This window comes from Scyliorhinus canicula, chromosome 17, assembly GCF_902713615.1.
Source record: "Scyliorhinus canicula chromosome 17, sScyCan1.1, whole genome shotgun sequence".
NCBI classification, from domain to species: Eukaryota; Metazoa; Chordata; class Chondrichthyes; order Carcharhiniformes; family Scyliorhinidae; genus Scyliorhinus; species Scyliorhinus canicula.
In genome coordinates, this window is record NC_052162.1 from 16,244,230 (window position 1) to 16,261,829 (window position 17,600).

Below are 17,600 nucleotides of genomic sequence, written 5' to 3' on the forward strand. Positions count from 1 at the left end.
GAAAGAACACCCTAACCAGACTCCCACCATATCCCTGCAACCCCCTAACCGCACCTAACCCACACATCCCTGGACACTAAGTGGCAATTTAGCGTGACCAATCCACTTAACCTGCACATCTTTGGACTGTGGGAGGAAGCCAGAGCTCCCAGAGGAAACCCACGCAGACACGGGGAGAACGTGCAGACTCCACACAGACAGTCACCCGAGGCTGGAATTGAACCTGGGACCCTGGAGCTGTGAGGTGCTAACCACTGTGCCACCGTGCCAGCTTCTTCCAGACTCTTCTACACACAGTCTACCAACATGTGACTCTTCACATCATAATGCGGGCCGTACTGATCCTGCACAGCTGGTGTGTGGTGCAGAGCGAGGCCAACAGCCCGGGTTCAATTCCCGTACCGGCTGAGGTTATTTGCGAAGACCCTGCCTTCTCAACCTCGCCCCTCGCCTGAGGTGTGGTGAATCACCACCAGTCAGCTCTCCCCCTCAAAGGGGAAAGCAGCCTATGGTCATCTGGGACTCTTCCCACTTTACTGATCCCCATGAATAAACGAGGGACTTTTAAAAAAATAGTGAAGCACACAGGAAGCGATTACATGATGGAGCTGGGGACTGCAGTGGGTTAGCACACAGTCCTTCCACACCACCTGTCGGACCAGATTTCAAATGAAACCTAGGCAGGTGAAATGGAAGTGTTCATCTTTGCTGTATGTAAAAAAAAACTTGTACGAAATAAGTTTGAACAGTTTTAACCCAAGGGGTAGAGGCTCCCAGCACGCAAATACCTCTAACCCAGCACAACACTGGCACAACAACGTCAATCTTCCTGAGAGGAGGCACAAGACTGGTGCCGATATAAGAAAAATCACACTGTTGCAGAAGGAGTCACCTTCCTCAAACTTAAGGTAAGTTATTGGGTTAAGCTACTGGAAGTTTTTTTTTTGCAATTGACCGCTCTATTCCCGGACAAAAGCATGGTCTGTTTGGAATCCCCAAAACTGGGCACGTAATCATTTTGATAAACATATTGTACTATCAACAGAAATCATAGAATCATAGAACAATAGAATCTACAGTGCAGAAGGAGGCCATTCGGCCCATCGAGTCTGCACTGGCCCTTGGAAAGAGCACCCTACTTAAGCCCACACCTCCACCCTATCCCTGTAACCCAGTAACCCTACCTAACCTTTTTGGACACTGAGAGCAATTTATCATGACCTAACCTGCATATCTTTGGACTGTGGGAGGAAACCGGAGCACCCGGGGGAAACCCACGTAGACACGGGGGAGAACACAGACAGTGACTCAAGCCGGGAAACGAACCCGGATCCCTGGCGCTACGAAGCGACAGTGCTAACCCCCGTGCTACCATGCCGCCCAGAAAGTTACATGCATGGCCCCCAAAATCACTTAGTTAAGTGTGAGATATAACGGGTGTAAAAGTGTGACAAAACCTGCCCAGAACAACTTGCTTTCCGTGACCGAGTTGTGGTGAATGAAAATTGCACAATTGTTGCCTTTTTGCAACTGAAATGCCGTTCCTTTTTGACAGAGTTAAATGCACCTCGAGGAATGATCTGTGGGGCTGGAGGAATGACATCAGGGTCACAATAAGAGGCTGATCTTATCATCCCTTTTAACAGTAGTGTCAGATTTTAATGTGTTGCCACTGAGGGGGAGGCGGTAACCAGCCGTTGATAAGATCCCTTCGAGGGTTACCCAGAGCAGGCAGTGCACCACCGTTGATACCTGCTGTGCCAAAGAGTCCCAGCAAAGGGAATGTGAATCTGTAGGGCAGGGGGAGGGGGGGGGGGGGGGGGTGGCGGTGGGGAGCGCTTTGTTTTAATCCCGTTAAGTTTGAAACTGACACAAATCAAAGTGAATGATCCTAGATTTTACACCAACTCCTTATTGACTCTGAAGAGTGATAAATATGACTGACATAAACTCAGGTGACATCTCTCTGTCACGTTGCCATTCCTAATTCCATTTTCTTGTTGTGTCACTGAACAATTTGTGCCCGTGTTGACTCTGCCAATAATTAAGAAAGCAATTTTATCCTTCAAAGTGCATTTTTAAATTATGGCAAATGCAGTGCCAGAAGATTTCTCCAGAGGGTGCCTGTCCACTGTAAAATGCATGTCTGTAACGGTGAAGTATGAAGTTTGCACATGTAACATTTCTATTTTTAGTTATTTTTTTTAATGCAATTGTGTTTGTCTTCTACGTTCTTCGAGTGGATTCTTCCTGGGTTCTGGAGGTGCTGCAGGAGAGATTCGATTCAGTAAACTTCTCAAACACAGTTTTCTCCTGCCAAGTGGTTGGGTAAGCAGGCAGCACAGTGTTCATCGGGCTCACGTGACAGTGGCCCAGTTGAGCAGATTCTTTGGGGTGGAGGACAGGTGCACAAAATGCACGGGAGGACCAGTGAACCATGTCCATATGTTCTGAACATGTCCAAAGCTTCGGGGATTTTGGCAGGGGTTTGCGGACGTTATGTCCAAGCTTTTAAAGACAAGGGTGGCGCTGAGTCCAGAGGTGGCGATTTTCGGGGTGTCGGAAGATCCAGGAATCCAGGAGGAGAAAGAGACAGACCTTCTGGCCTTTGCTTCTCTGGTAGCCCGGAGACGGATACTATTAGCTTGGACGGACTCAAGGCCCCCAAAGTCAGAGACCTGGCTATCGGACATGGCTAGCTTTCTCTGTTTGGAGAAAATCAAGTTCGCCTTGAGAAGGTCACTGTTAGGGTTCGCCCGGAGGTGGCAACCATTCGTCGACTTCTTCGCGGAAAATTATTCGTCAGCAGATGGGGGTGGAGTAGTTTAGGTTAGAGTAGGGGGATAATAAGGGTGGGACCTGTACGAAAGGTAAACGGCCTTTTCTCTATGTTTATGGTTTCATGTATTTGTTTATTGTTGTTACTATACCAAAAATACCTCAATAAAATGTTTATTAAAAAAAAAAGCAGATTTCAGGACATTTGGGAGTGGAGGAGAGGTATTTTCTATCGCCCAGCGAGTTGTTGTGATTTGGGATGCGCTGCCAGAAAGGGTGCTGGAAGCAGATTCAATAGTAACTTTCAAAAAAGAGAATTGGAAAAGTACTTAAAAATAACATGGAAGAAAATTGCAGGCCAATTGCGAGCAGAGTAAAGGAGTGAGCCTGCTTGGGTAGCTCTGCCAGAGAGTTATTCGCAACTTCGTAAACATCTCTTATTTTGTTACGATTAATTGGGTACATGTTCTGAAATCAACAGGAGCTTTCCTAGCTGGAGATAGCCCATCTATAAATTGGATTCATCCAATGGCTCGGTTGGGAGGGGAAAATGGAAACAAAAAGTACTCTGCGTTGGAACAGTATTTAATCATAGAACCAACAGTGCAGAACGAGGCCATTCGGCCCATCGAGTCTGCACCGGCCTTTGGAAAAAGGTACCCGACAAAAACCCACACCTCCACCCTATCCCCATAGCCCATTTACCCCAATTTAGGGTGGCCAAACCACCTAACTTCATTTCTTGTACACTCCCACTTGAAATTTAGAACTTACATGATGAGCTGAATGGCCTCTTTCTTTACTGAGTGATTCTATGACTTCAGTACTTTTGAAACAATTAACAAACAGCCAGTCACTGGCTGCGACTTAACAGAAAAGTTTTGAAGTGTCACCTTGGGTGTAATTGGCAGGAATGGTTCTCGAAGGCCGCATTGACGAAACCGTAGCCGTATTTAACGGCACTTCATGTCGAAAACGAGCCCCCCCCCACCCTCCACCAAGCTTCTCGCCGTTATTGATTGTCTCACTGTCTGATTCGCCAGACTTCAGCTCAACAGCTCGCCGCTATCAAGCTGCTTTTATACGCTCCCTCGCCACTCACTCCCAGCATGTCAGCGAGCAGAACTGCTCCTCGCTTTGGCGATGCCGACCTGGCCAGGCCTCTGGAGGCAATGTCCACCGGGAGGGGGGGGGGGATTGGAGGCCCAACCGCAGGACCATCAATGCCCCTGGGAGGCAGTGGGAGCAGCTGTCAGTTTGGGCAGCATGACCAGGAGGACTGCCGTACAATGTAGGAAGAACGCCAATGACCTCCACTGTGCTGCAAGGGTAAGTTACCACCACTTTCCTGGCAATAGTTCTGTCTGTATAGCTCCGCTACAACTCACTGGCTGACACCTCACATCCTCCCACATCCAATCGTGGTGCTTGTTCCCCAACACCCCCTGACACCCACCAGCACAACCCCTCCATATCCAGTTGCGTTACCCACACATGCCACACTCCATTGACCCCCCCCCCAACTCGCCAATCCATCAAGTGCGCAGCTCAAAATCCCCTCTCTCTCTGTCCCAACAGGAAAGGATAGCCCATAATAAGTGGGAAAGGGCCAAGACGGGATGGGATATCTGGGATCCAAGTCCTCACCTTCGATGAGGAACGGACCCTGGGGCGCGGAATTGACCGAGGAGAGAGCAGTGACCGATAGCGAGGTTGTCCTGCGCTGCAGACGTGAGGATCCACTGCCCCTCCACACAGATGACCCGTCTCAAGTGAGTTGTTCATGTCAGACAAAATGATCCTTCCCTCTTACTGCCCACATGTCCATCCTCTCGCAGGATCTCCATCTGATGAGGCCGGGCCGTCCAGAGTCGTTCTCCAGCGTCCCCCCCCCCCCCCTTCCGCCACCCAAGGAAACACCTCCAAGGAGAGCTCGGAGATTTCCGAGGAGACCACTATCGGTGAGTGACATTAGCGATCAGGCTTCTGGAGCACAATCTGGTGAGCACCACACAGATGCTGATGCAAATCAGGTTGACTCCCAAGGGAGTCAGCAGTCGGAGATCTGCAGGATCCCAGGACTCAGTTGAGTCCCAGTCAGAATGAACTCGAGAATATTTTGGTTATTAAACGGTTAACATTAACAAAGATTTGAAAATCAACTGCGTAACATCTCATATATCAGACTAACCATTAAACAACAAGGTAACGTCACCGTTCCATATTGGTCCCAATATAAAGTTATATCAGCTTCTTTTCACACAAAAAAGCCCAGCACACGGTATCGCCCCTCGCAGGTTCCTCAACAGAGATGGAGGATAAGCCTGAGAATGTGCTATCATGCCCAGAACTTTGGCGTAGAAATGATCTGTCCATCAATGTGTTACTTGTCCCACCTACAAGTTCCATTCTCCATCCAATAGCCGTAGCTGTGCAGGTCCCTCCCACACGGCCCAATATCATCGGAACCAAATCCTGGCATTCACATGTTCCACTGGTGCTCAAGGTGAAGTTGAACATCTTTGACTTCCAGCGTGTTTGACCCACAGTGACATGCTAGTTACATGCAGCACTCACCACACCAGCAACCAAAGCATCAGCAACTTGCAAAAGCATTTCTTCAACAGCATCATCAGGTGGCCCATTTGGATCAGTGTCGCGCACCAGGTCCCGCAGCGTCTTAGTTAGAACCATATCGCCTTCTGGACTCGTATGTCTCGCTGAGCCCAGTGTTCCAGGAGCCAGGCAGCTGAGAAAAAAATTGTTCTTCTTTCCGGCTACAGAAAGGAAGGAAACAGCAACAGCAGCCTCCAGAGATCTGCAGCCACCAGCAGGAGCAAGCGGCAACCACGACCTGCAGCTGTGAAGTGCTCTCACAATTAACAAGGTCAATTCCTTATTAGCAATAGCCTTCAGCTGTGAAAGCAACGGGAGTTAACGTGACCATCAGCATCTATCTAAGAACAGGGTGGTTTTGTTCTGGAAGTGTTTAGTAGGACAGGCAGGAACCAGCTGTAGTTACCCCTGTTATGGGTATCCACAATGACCTGAAGGCCTCACAGAAGAAAAGCCCCTCAACCTCCCCCCTTCCCCTCATCTGAGGGGCAACCCCCAACCTTGAATGCTTCAGGGCCCCGAGCCATTGCGCCAGCTTCATGTTTTTAAAAAGGAGCACTAAACAATGCCCACGTGATTTACCATTGGGGAGCTAGTTAATTCCCGGGGGGCCGTTACAATCGACTTCAATCTGGCTAATGAGATGGAAATGGCTGCTAATTGGGATTGTTGACATGCACGTCGCATTTGGGAATAATCTGGAATTTACCATTGGGAGCGGGCCCGGTTAGATAGCAAACTGATGCCTTCCGATGGCAGCTATTTGTTGAGCATCGCACATATGCTGGCTCCCACCAGGATATTTTGTTTTTGGCCCTGTTTGCCTGGTTTATGGGCAATTTTCTGGAGCAAATTGGTGTAGTTTGATGGAATGAGATGTTGGTTAGCTTCTTGACCAATGAATTTAAGAAGCAGCGGCAGGTCACTGAGGATCTGGAGGAGGCAGCGGCCGCGGTCAAGATAGATCCGAGGATGGGGGTAGAAGGGGTGGCAATACAGAAGGTGGAGGTGGCGCTCTATGGCCATAGTGATCAGATTGTCTCCCTGGAAGCAGAGATGGCGTTGCTGGCTGATGAGTGTAGAGTGCTAAAGGCCAAGGTTGATGATCTGGAGAACTGCTCCAGGCGGCAAAACGTAAGAATCTTTGGATGCCAGAGGGCCTGGAGGGTGTTTTTTTCTGGGTGAAGTTGGGGTTTATATATTGCACGGTTGGAGTTTTCATGGAGGGGAGGGGGATTGGGTGTTGAAGTTCCTCTATTGTTCTGCGTTAAAGTTTGGTTTGGGCAGGGGGGGCTGATCATTAATATACTGTTTAGTTGACTTTGATTTGTGTGAGGGTCACCCTGCTCGCAGTATAGCTAGTTAACAGGAGCAAGGAAGGGGACATACCTGCACCTTGTTACCATGGGGATATGGTTTTGTTTCGTTTTTTAAGTTGGCTTTTTGTTTCTGTTTATTTGGGTTTGGGGACAGGGAGAGGGGGGGGGGTTTGTTCTTCTGTTGGTTGTTTGTTCGGTTTTTCGGGTGGGGAGTGGCTGAGAGGTGGGAGGAGTCAGGGAGAGGAAGGGGGGAGGGGTGGACTGCTGACGGCGATGATGGTTCCTTTGTTTCCTTTGACTGGCTTGATGAGGGATGTTGTGGCCATCTTTGGTGGGCAGTTAGTGCTGGTTGTGGCACTGCTGGATTGCCTCACGGGGGGGCAGATGGGGCGGTGGTATGGCTGATCCTGGGTCGGAGGGTGGGGTTGATATCTGGAATGTGAGGGGGTTAAATGGCCCAGTAAATAGGTTGCGGGTGTTTGCGCCTTGAGAACTTTGAAGGCGGATGTGTTTTTTTTTACAGGGGACTCATATGAGAATCAGAGACCAAATAAGGTTGAGGAAGGGATGGGTGGGCAGGTATATCACTCGTGTTTCGACTGTAGGGCGCTCGGGGAGGTGGGGGAGGGGGCGCTGTGTTGATTAATAAGAGGGTGACCATTTCTGCAGTTAATTTATTGGCAAACACAGGTGAGTGATACATAATCACCAGTGGGTCATTGGCAGGCACGCCGCTCGTGTTGGTCAGCGTGTATGCACTGAACTGGGATGACATCAATAAGGTGCTGGCATCTATCCCAGATCTTGATTCACATCAGCTAATTATGTGGGAGGACTTCAATTGTGTTTTGGATCCGAGGTTGGATAGATCGAGTCCCAAGTCTCTGAGTCCATCAGGGGTGGAAAAGGAGTTATTGGTGTTCATGGATCTGATGGTGGAGTTGGGCCCCTCTCAGCAATCCCCGTGGAGACTGTATACGGTGTTGCTCGCCTAGTTTTTGTGAGCGTGTATCCTCTGCCATTGGGGAGCATTGTGAGTTCAACTGGAACGAGGTGGTCTCGCTTTCCACGCTCTGGAGAGACCTGAAGGCAGTTCTTAAGGGGGAGATAATCTCTTATAAGGCGCACAGGGATAATCTGGTACGGTCGAAAGGAAGAGGCTGGTGGACTCCATTCTCGAGATGGACCAGTACTCACTCGATCACTATGGCACCGGAGTTAATGGCGGACGGAAAGAAATTGCAAATGGATTTTGAGTTGTCAACACGCAAGGCGGTTAGCCAGCTGCGACGCTCAAGGGGGACTTTTTGTGAGTATGGGGAGACGGCCAATCGTCTGTTGGCTCACCAGCTGAGATGGCAGGCTGCATCCCGGGAGATGGTGCAAGTTAGGGTCTCGGGTGGTGGGTTGGTATCTGCCCAGAGAAGGTTGATGAGATGTTTGATATCTTCTACCGTGAACCCCCAGTGGAGGGTTCATCAATGAAGCAATTTTTGGATGAGTTGACCTTCCTGGAGTTTGAGCAGGAGAGAAGTCAGGAGTTGGAGACGCCAATAGGGCCGGAGGCGATCATGAGCTGTATTTGGTTAATGCAGACGGGCAAAGCACCAGGTCCAGTTGGTTCCCCCATTGAATTTTAAAAACAGTTTGCTGGTCAGCTGGTTCCATTTCTGCTGGTAATATTTAATGATTCTGTGTCCCGGGAGGTGTTGCCAGCCACGCTTGCGCAGGCGTTGATTTCCCTGATCCTGAAGAAGGCCAAGCTGTAATGTTCTGTGTTCTATGGAATGTGACACGTATCGACCATTTCATTGTTAAATGCTGACGCTAATTGTTGGCTAAGGTGTTGCCAACCCTGCCTCCCTGGCGTGATTTCAGAGGAGTAAATTGGGTGTGTTAAGGGTGGCAGCTGTCGGCCAATATTAGCAGATTGTTAGATGTTATGTTGTGGCCCTCCTGAGGGGCGGATTCAGAGGTGATTATTTCGATGGAAACAGAGACGGAAGGTGTTCGACACTGTTGAGTGGTGCTACCTCCTTGATAGCCTGGGGCGGTTTTGGCTTTGGGCTAAAATTAATTTTATGGATTGGGCGTTTGGACAGGGCCCCCACCATGAGTGTACGTACTAATGCCCTGATCCCCGGTTATTCCCAATTAAACAGAGGTACAAGGCAGGGCGTTCATTGTCTCCGCTTTTGTTTGCAGTGGCAATCAAGCTGCTGGTGATTGTGTTGAGGTGATCTACCAGACAGAGGATGATAGAGCATGGAGGAAATGAGTATAGGGCATCCTTACATGCGGACAATTTGTTACTATATATCACAGACCCACTCTCCAATGTGGGGGAGATAATTGAGTTGCTCAGTAAGTTTGGCTCCTTTTTGGGGTCCAAGTTGAATCTGGGCAAGAGTGAATATTTTCCAGTGAACCCCTCGGGGAGGGGAGCTGATCTGGGGAGGATGCCTACATCCGGTTCGGAGTAGCTTCCGGTATCTGAGAATTCGGGTGGCCCATGACTGGGTCACTTTCCATAAACTTAACTTTTCTAGTCTAGTGGATGGGGTGAAGGCCGATTTGTAAAGGTGGGATGCCCTCCCTCTAACCTTACTGGAAGAGTAGAGACGGTGAAGATGAATATATCTCCCAAGGTTTTTGTTTTTGTTCTAGTGTCTCCCAGTCTTCCTCCAAGGCTTTCTTTTGCAGCTTTAATAAATTGATATCTACTTTTGTTTGAGCTGGTATGAACCCTCGGGTTCGTAGGACGTTTTTCCAATGGGATGGGCAGTCAGGGGAGTGGGAGAGGGGGTGGGAGTGTGGTGCGGTTGACATTACCTAACCTGTTGCGGCTCTATTTGGTGGCAAATATTGATAAGGTACGGGGATGTGGTTCAAGGATCCAGACTCTATAGGGGGCGGATGAAGGAGGTTTTGTGCAGAGGGTCAAGTTACAGGGCCCTGGTCATTGCTCCCTCCCATGTTCCCCAGCTAGATTCTCTTTGAGCCCGTGGTGATAGCCACTTTGAGAATTTGGAATCAGTTTAGGCAGCATCTTAAACTGGGGTCCATGCCACTCCTGGTTCCGATTTGCAGGAACCCCTAAGTTTGTGCCATTTGGCTTAGATTCATCGTTCAGGGCACGGGAGAGGGAGGGGTTGGAGAGGTTTGGGGGAGATGTTTCTGGAAGGTAGTTTCGCCGGGGACGAGTTGTTCGGGAAGTTCAAGCTTCCGAGAGGGAAGGTATTCCATACGTGATTTTTTTGCACAAGGATCTTCCTTAATTCGCTGATGGATAGGATCTAATTGTCTTGCAAATCAGGATTTTTAAAAACACTATTGCAGCAGCCGCACACACACTAACCCTAACATATACATATAATACAAAATATCACAAGGTTCGTAAGAAACTTAGTAACATTGATGAACGAGGTCGGCTTAGCTTGACTAAATATTCTGAATTGTTTCTGTTGTTACGCTGTGACCAAAAACAATATAAATAGATTTCCATAGGTATAACACGGAAGTGCATGGGGCAAATCGTCAGCATTCTGCAAGTAATCTTCTGAACTTTCTGAAATATAAATGCCTAACACACTGGACTGACAGTCAATTCCTTCAAGGATTAATCTCCACAGTTTCAGATGACAGACAAGATTCAGGGGGGGGGGGGGGGGGGGGGCTGGGGCAGTGTGCAAAGCAGCTGTTAAACAGCCCATTCCAAAACATTCAGCTGGACCTGAACAGTCGGCAGCTAATCACTGAACTTTGGAACATTTATAATCAGCTCAGATGCCTGGGAGATATCAGTCTCACGTCCACTCTAATCCAGCAAATGTCGGACTGACAAAACCCCAACCTCGATTGCTACATTAAAACCTGAAAACGTTTGCACTGCAGATTGTCTCGAACTTTAAAAGAGTAGTTTCGGGCCTGGACCCAAATTCAGTGGTGGAGAAGGGAAAATATTGTACACCTTCACTTCTTGTCTGTCTGAGGAAACTTTGTCCAGCTCACTGCTGGTTACTAAAGTGACAAATATAATGATACATACTCTGCCCCATGTTCTATTCACCAACAAAGGGTTCCTCACTGAGCCTTTATTAAGGCCCCAAGCTCAGTATGAGCAAAGCATTATTTTAGAGAGAGACAAACTGATTGTGGCAAAGTGATCAAACTGCCCCACTGTAGAAAATTAAGTAATTTTTAAAAAATAATAAATTTAGAGTACCCAATTCTTTTTCTTTCCAATTAAGGGGCAATTTAGCGTGACCGATCCACCTATCCGGCACATCTTTGGGTTGTGGGGGTGAAACCCACGCAGACACGGGGAGAATGTGCAAACTCCACACGGAAAGTGACCCAGGGCCGGGATTCGAACCCGGGTCCTCAGCGCCGTGAGGCAGCAGTGCGAACCAATGCGCCACATGCCGCCCCTGAAAATTAAGTAATTTAAGTGATATTTGTAAACTATTGGTACCGAGAGAAGGGAATAATATAGAAATATTAGAATAATGTCAATAAAAGGTACCACGGCAACAACATTTATTTGAAGGAAGTGAGTGGAGCTGAAGGGGAAGTTGTTCAGAACAAGAACAAGCTCAATCAGGTGGAGAAGGGTGGTGGTGGGTAAAAGCTGGTTGGGCCTCCATTCAAGGAAGAAGTGGAGAGCTCCAAGACTGTCCTGGTGGGGGATGGAAGTGAAGAGAGATTGGATATTCACAGTGAAGAGGAGGCTTATTGCCAGGAAACTGGGAAGCTGTTGAAGTGACATGGAGCATCAGAAGAGTCATGGATGAAGGTAGGAAGAGAGCAGGGGGAGAAAAATGAAGTCGAGACATGAAGAGATAAATTCAGGGGGTTGGAGCAGGCTGGAGCAATGGGTTGACTGGGGCGGGTTTGTTTATGGATCTTGGGAGGAGGTGGAAATAGGCTGTAAGGAGGTGGGGACTATGAGGTTGGAAGCAGTGCAGAGATCTCCAGTGACAGTCCTGGATACAATGATGTGGACCGGAATTCTCCGCTGGTGGCTGGATTCTCTGGTCCCGTCGCTAGTGCAATCCCGCCTGTGGGTTTCCCAACAATGTTTGGTAGCTGCAATGGGAATTCCCATTGACAGAAGCAGGAGCACCGCCGAGAAACATGCGGCTGGGATGCCGGAGAATCCCATCAATGATGTTTTATAATTGAGGGAAATAGCAGAGAAACTAAACAATTATTTTGTGTCTGCCTTCACGGAGGAAGATACAGAAAATCTCACAGTGAAGGTGCCCTCAGGTAGCAGAACCCATAATATGGTTGAATTTACATTTAGTTTGATGGAGAGAGGAGTGGGTCCGAGACTATGTTTTTAAACGTAAACAGGGGCAATTATGAGAGAAAATTGGACAAAGTATAAGTGGCAGCAAAGGATGGCAAAAAGATTAATAAGGATTTTAAAAAATTACAGTATGAGAGAACAATAGCCAGAAATATAAAAACAGATAGTACGAGTTTCTAGAAATATTTTAAAAAGAAAAGCATTAGCAAAGTGACCCATAGAAACTGAGTCTGGAGAAGTGACAATGGAAAAGAAGGAAATGACAGATGAATTGAAAAGGTATTTTAGATTTGGATTTAAATTTATTGTCTCGTGTACCGAGGTACAGTGAGAAGTATTGTTCTGGGTATATTCCAGGCAGATTGTTCCAGACTTGAAAACATTGAACATACGATAAATACATAAGGACACATTTTTTAAAAATAAATTTACAGTACCCAATTAATTTTTTCCAATTAAGGGGCAATTTAGCTTAGCCAATCCACCCACCCTGCACATCTTTGGGTTGCGGGGGTGAAACCCACGCAGACACGGGGAGAATTTGCAAACTTCACACTGACAGTGACCCAGAGCCGGGATCGAACCTGGGACCTCGGCGCCGTGAGACTGCAGGGCGAACCCACTGCGCCACCGTGCTGCCCTCACATCAGGATACATAATGAAAATACATAAACATAAGACAATGGGTGAAGTGTACGGTATATAGTGTTACAACTGTAGAGAAGATGCGTAGAAATATCAGATCAGATCAGGCCCTAAGAGGGCCATTAAGGAACCTGGGCAGGGATTCTCCCCTACCCGGCGGGGCGGGGGTCCCGGCGTGTTGGAGTGGCGTGAACCACTCTGGCGTCGGGCCGCCCCAAAGGTGCGGAAGTCTCCGCACCTTTAGGGGCCAAGCCCCCACCTTGAGTGGCTAGGCCCGTGTCTGTGTGGTTGGCGCTCCGCCGACTGGCGTGGACGGCCCTTGGCGCCACACCAGCCGGGGCCGAAGGGACTTCGCCGGCTAGCGGAAGTCCGCGCATGCGCCGGAGCATCAACGGCTGCTGACCTCATCCCCGCGCATACGTAGGGGAGGGGGTCACTTCTGCCTCCGCCATGATGAAGACCATGGCGAAGGCGGAAGGAAATTAGTGCCCCCATGGCACAGGCCCGCCCGCCGATCGGTGGGCCCCGATTGCAGGCCAGGCCACGTGTGGGCACTCCCCGGGGCCAGATCGCCACGTGCCCCCCCCCCCAGGACCCCAGAGCCCGCCCACGCCGCCTGCTCCCGCCGGTCAGGTAGGTGGTTTGATTCCCACCGGTGGGAGAGGCTTGACAGCGGCGGGACTTCGGCCCATCGCGGGATGGAGAATCGCCGGGGCGGGGGGCTTTGACCGGCGCGATTCCCGCCCCCACCGAATCTCTGGTGGCAGAGAATTCGGGATACGGCGGGGGCGGGATTGACGCCGGCCCCCGGCGATACTCCGACCCGGCGGGGGGGAGTCGGAGAATCCCGCCCCAGGTAACAGTGAGGAAACTAACCACAATGTTTATAAACATCTAGCTATGATTGACTGTTCTTGGCCCACAACAAAGACAGTTAAGTGCCGTCAGATCTCAGCGCGCTGACCCAGGAGAAGATTTTTATTTAAATCTGTGCCGTCTTCCTGCTGAAGAGACTGCAGAGAGCAGGTTACGTGCCCCGAACACTGATGTCATGTCCTCTGGGCACGAGAGGATTCCCCCATTTTGTTAGCAGCAAACAAGTAACAGGACTGTCAAATTTAAAATGGATCGTATTGTAATAAGGAAGAGAAGCCAGAGTCACAACAGGCCAGGATCCCACAACTAAACCTGCTGGAGAGAGCTGCTCAGGAGAATCCACAACAGATTTAGTTGTGGGGGTGTAAGCTGCTTAGGAGAATCCACAGCAGGACAGAGCAGTGCTGGTGTGAGCGGCTCAGGAGAGTCCACAGCAGGACAGAGCAGTGCTGGTGTGAGCGGCTCAGGAGAGTCCACAACAGGACAGAGCAGTGCTGGTGTGAGCGGCTCAGGGGTGTCCACAGCAGGACAGAGCAGTGCTGGTGTGAGCAGCTCAGGAGAATCCACAGCAGGACAGAGCAGTGCTGGTGCGAGCGGCTCAGGAGAATCATGGTAGGACAATGCAGTGCTGGTGTGATCACCAGGATCTCTGATGAACAACCCATGAACAAGAAGCTGAAATCAGCAACAAAGCGGTATAAAGATGATTTTTTTAAGGTATGGCTTTATTAATTGTGTCAATGCAAATCAGGATGTGTTATTTGCAGGGAAGTGCTGGAAAATGGAAGTTTAAAACCCTCAAAACATCAAAGGCATTTGAAGACTAACTATGGCGAGTTTGAGGACAAACCTTTTGATTTTTGTTAAAGGATGTAGTGACAACTTAAATCGTCAGAGGAAGTCCTACCGTGGGCAGCACGGTAGCATGGTGGTTAGCATAAATGCTTCACAGCTCCAGGGTCCCAGGTTCGATTCCCAGCTTGGGTCACTGTCTGTGTGGAGTCTGCACGTCCTCCCCGTGTGTGCATGGGTTTCCTCCGGGTGCTCCGGTTTCCTCCCACAGTCCAAAGATGTGCGGGTTAGGTGGATTGGCTATGCTAAATTGCCCATAGTGTCCTAAAAAGTAATGTTAAGGGGGGGGGGGGTTGTTGGGTTACGGGTATAGGGTGGATACGTGGGTTTGAGTGGGGTGATCATGGCTCGGCACAACATCGAGGGCCGAAGGGCCTGTTCTGTGCTGTACTGTTCTATGTTCTATCTCTTAGAAACCTATAAAATTCTAACAGGACTAGACAGAGTTGAATCAGTAAGGATTTTCCCATGGTGGGTGTGTCTAGAACTAGGGGTCTAGGTTTGAGGATACGGAGTAGACCATTTAGGACACAGATAAGGAAATATTTCTTCACCCAGAGAGTGGTGAGCCTGTGGAATTTGTTACTGCAGGAAGTAGTTGAGTCCAAAACATTGTATGGTTTCTAGAAGCAGGTAGCCCTTGGGGTGAAGTGGATTAAAGGATATAGGGGAAAGTGGGATTAGGCTATTGAGTTGGATGATCAGCCATGATCATATTGAATGGCAATTATTGCCCATCCCTGTTGCACTTCAGAAGGTGGTTGTGAGTTGCCTTCTTGAACTGCTGAAGTCCTTGAGGTGTAGATACACCCACTATGCTGTTGGGGAGAGAGTTCCAGGATGTTGCCCCAGCAACAGTGAAGGAACGGCGATATATTTCCAAGTCAGGGTGGGAAATTACTTGGAGGAGAACCTCCAGGTGGTGGCGTTCCCAGATATCTGCTGCTCTTGGCCTTCTAGATGGTAGTGGTTGTGGGTTTGGAAGGTGCTGTTGTCTAAGGAACCTTGGTGAGTTACTGCAGTGCATCTTGTAGATGGTACACACGGCTGCCACTATTCGTCGGTGATGGAGAGTTTGTATGTTTGTGGAAGGGGGAGCAATCAAGCGGGCTGCTTTGTCCTGGATGGTGTCGAGCTTCTTGAGTGTTGTTGAAGCTGCACTCATCCAGGCAAGTGGAGAGTATTCCATTACACTCCTGACCTGTGCCTTGTAGATGCTAATTAATACTGTGGCCACCTGGGCCACAGTAGCCCTGGGGGTTTGGGGGGTCAGGAGCTGAGTTACTCGCTGTATGATTTCTAACATTTGACCTGCCCTCATTAATGCTGTGCTAGTCCAGTTCAGTTTCTGATCAATGGTAACCCCCAGGATGTTAATTGTGGGATTCAGCGATGGTAATGCCATTGAATGTCATGGGGCGATTGTTAGATCCTCTCTGGTAGGAGATAGTCATTGCCTGGCACTTGTGTGGAGCGAATTTTACTTTATTCACCGTGAGACACTGGCATCAAAATATTTAGATTTAGATTTATTGTCACTGAGGTACAGTGAAAATTATTATTCTGTGTACAGTCCAGGTAAATTGTTCGATACATGAAAAACATAAGACATATGATAAATACACAATGCAAAAATATAGACAGCGACATACGGTGAAGCATACGGAGTGTAATTCCACAACAGCAGAGAGGATGCATAGAGGTCAGTTCAATCCCTGGAGTCTGGTAACAGCGGGGAAGAAGCTGTTTTTGCATCTATTAGTACGTATTCCCTGACTTCTGTATCTTCTGCCCAATGGGAGAGGTTGGAAGAGAAAATAGCCCGGGTGGGCGGGGATCTTTAATTATGCTACCCGCTTTCCCAAGGCAGTGGCAGATGTAGACAGAGTCAATGGATGTGAGGCGGGTTCGCATGATGGACTGGGCTGTGTTCACAACTCTCTTTGTTATTTAGGATCCTGGGCCGGGCAGTTGCCATACCAGCTGTGATGCAGCCACATAGGATGCTTTCTATGGTGCATCTGTAAAAATTAGTCAGAGTCAATGTGGACATACTGCATTTCCCTCGTTTCCTGAGGAAGTATAAGTGCTGTTGTGCTTTCATGGTCAAAGCGGCGATGTGGGTGGGCCAGGACAGATTGTTGGTGTTGTGCACACCTAGGAATTTGAAGCTGTCAATCACCATACCTCGGCCCCATTGATGCAGACACTTCGCTTTCTGAGGTCGATGATCGGCTCCTTAGTTTTACTGACATTGAGGGAGAGATTGCTGTCGTTACACCATGCCATTAATTTATCTATATTCCTCCTGTACTCTGACCCATTGTTGTTTGAGATCCGCCCCACTATGGTCGTGTATTCAGCAAACTTGAAGATGGAGTTGGAGCTGAAATTTGCCACACAGTCGTGTGTGTGTAGGGAGTATAGTAGGGGAAACGAATTCCATCCAATCTTGAAGTGGTGTTGAAAGAGATTGTGAAAGTTGTGAATTTCATTAAATGCAGCACAATCAATACCAGACTTTTTGAGACATTGTGTTCTGATATGGGGGCTGAGCACACACATTTATTGTTCCACACAGAAGTAATTTGGCTGTCAAGGGGTTGGGTGCTGGTCAGAGTTTATGAACTGAGGCACTTTCCTCCTCGAGAAATTATCTCCTCTGGCTGATTAATTTGCTGACAAAACTTCGATGCTCACTGTGTCTTACCTTGCAGACATCTTTGCAATTCTAAATGAACTGAACTTCCAATTGCAAGGGAAGGACGATGATTGCTTTCGACACTGTTTAGAAATCAAGGGCGGAATTCTCCGCTCCTGGGAAAAATCGGAAGGCCGTTATGAACTCGGCCGAGTTTCACGATGGCCTCGGAGGCCGCTCCTCTCACCATATTCACCCCCACCCGGGGGGCGAGGAGCGGCGCTCAGTTATTCTCGGCCGCCGGGCCTTGACGCTTGCGTCAAGGCGGTGCGTCGAGAATGACGCGACGGCGGCGCCTATGTGACGTCAGCCGCGCATGCGCAGGTTGGCCGGCTCCAACCCGCGCATGCGCGGCTGATGTCACGACGGCTGACGGCTCAAACCCGCGCATGCACGGTGGCCGTCTTCCCCTCTGCTGCCCCACAAGACGTGGCGGCTTGATCTTGCGGGGCAGTGGAGGGGAAAGAGTGCGTCCCTTTGAGACGAACGGTGGGCACCG

The 17,600-nt window shown here is 49.1% G+C and overlaps 1 pseudogene; it reads left to right on the plus strand.

The window, feature by feature from the left end:
- The window catches only part of LOC119952396, a 98,526-nt pseudogene that overhangs the window by 1,640 nt on the left and 79,286 nt on the right, over positions 1-17,600 (plus strand).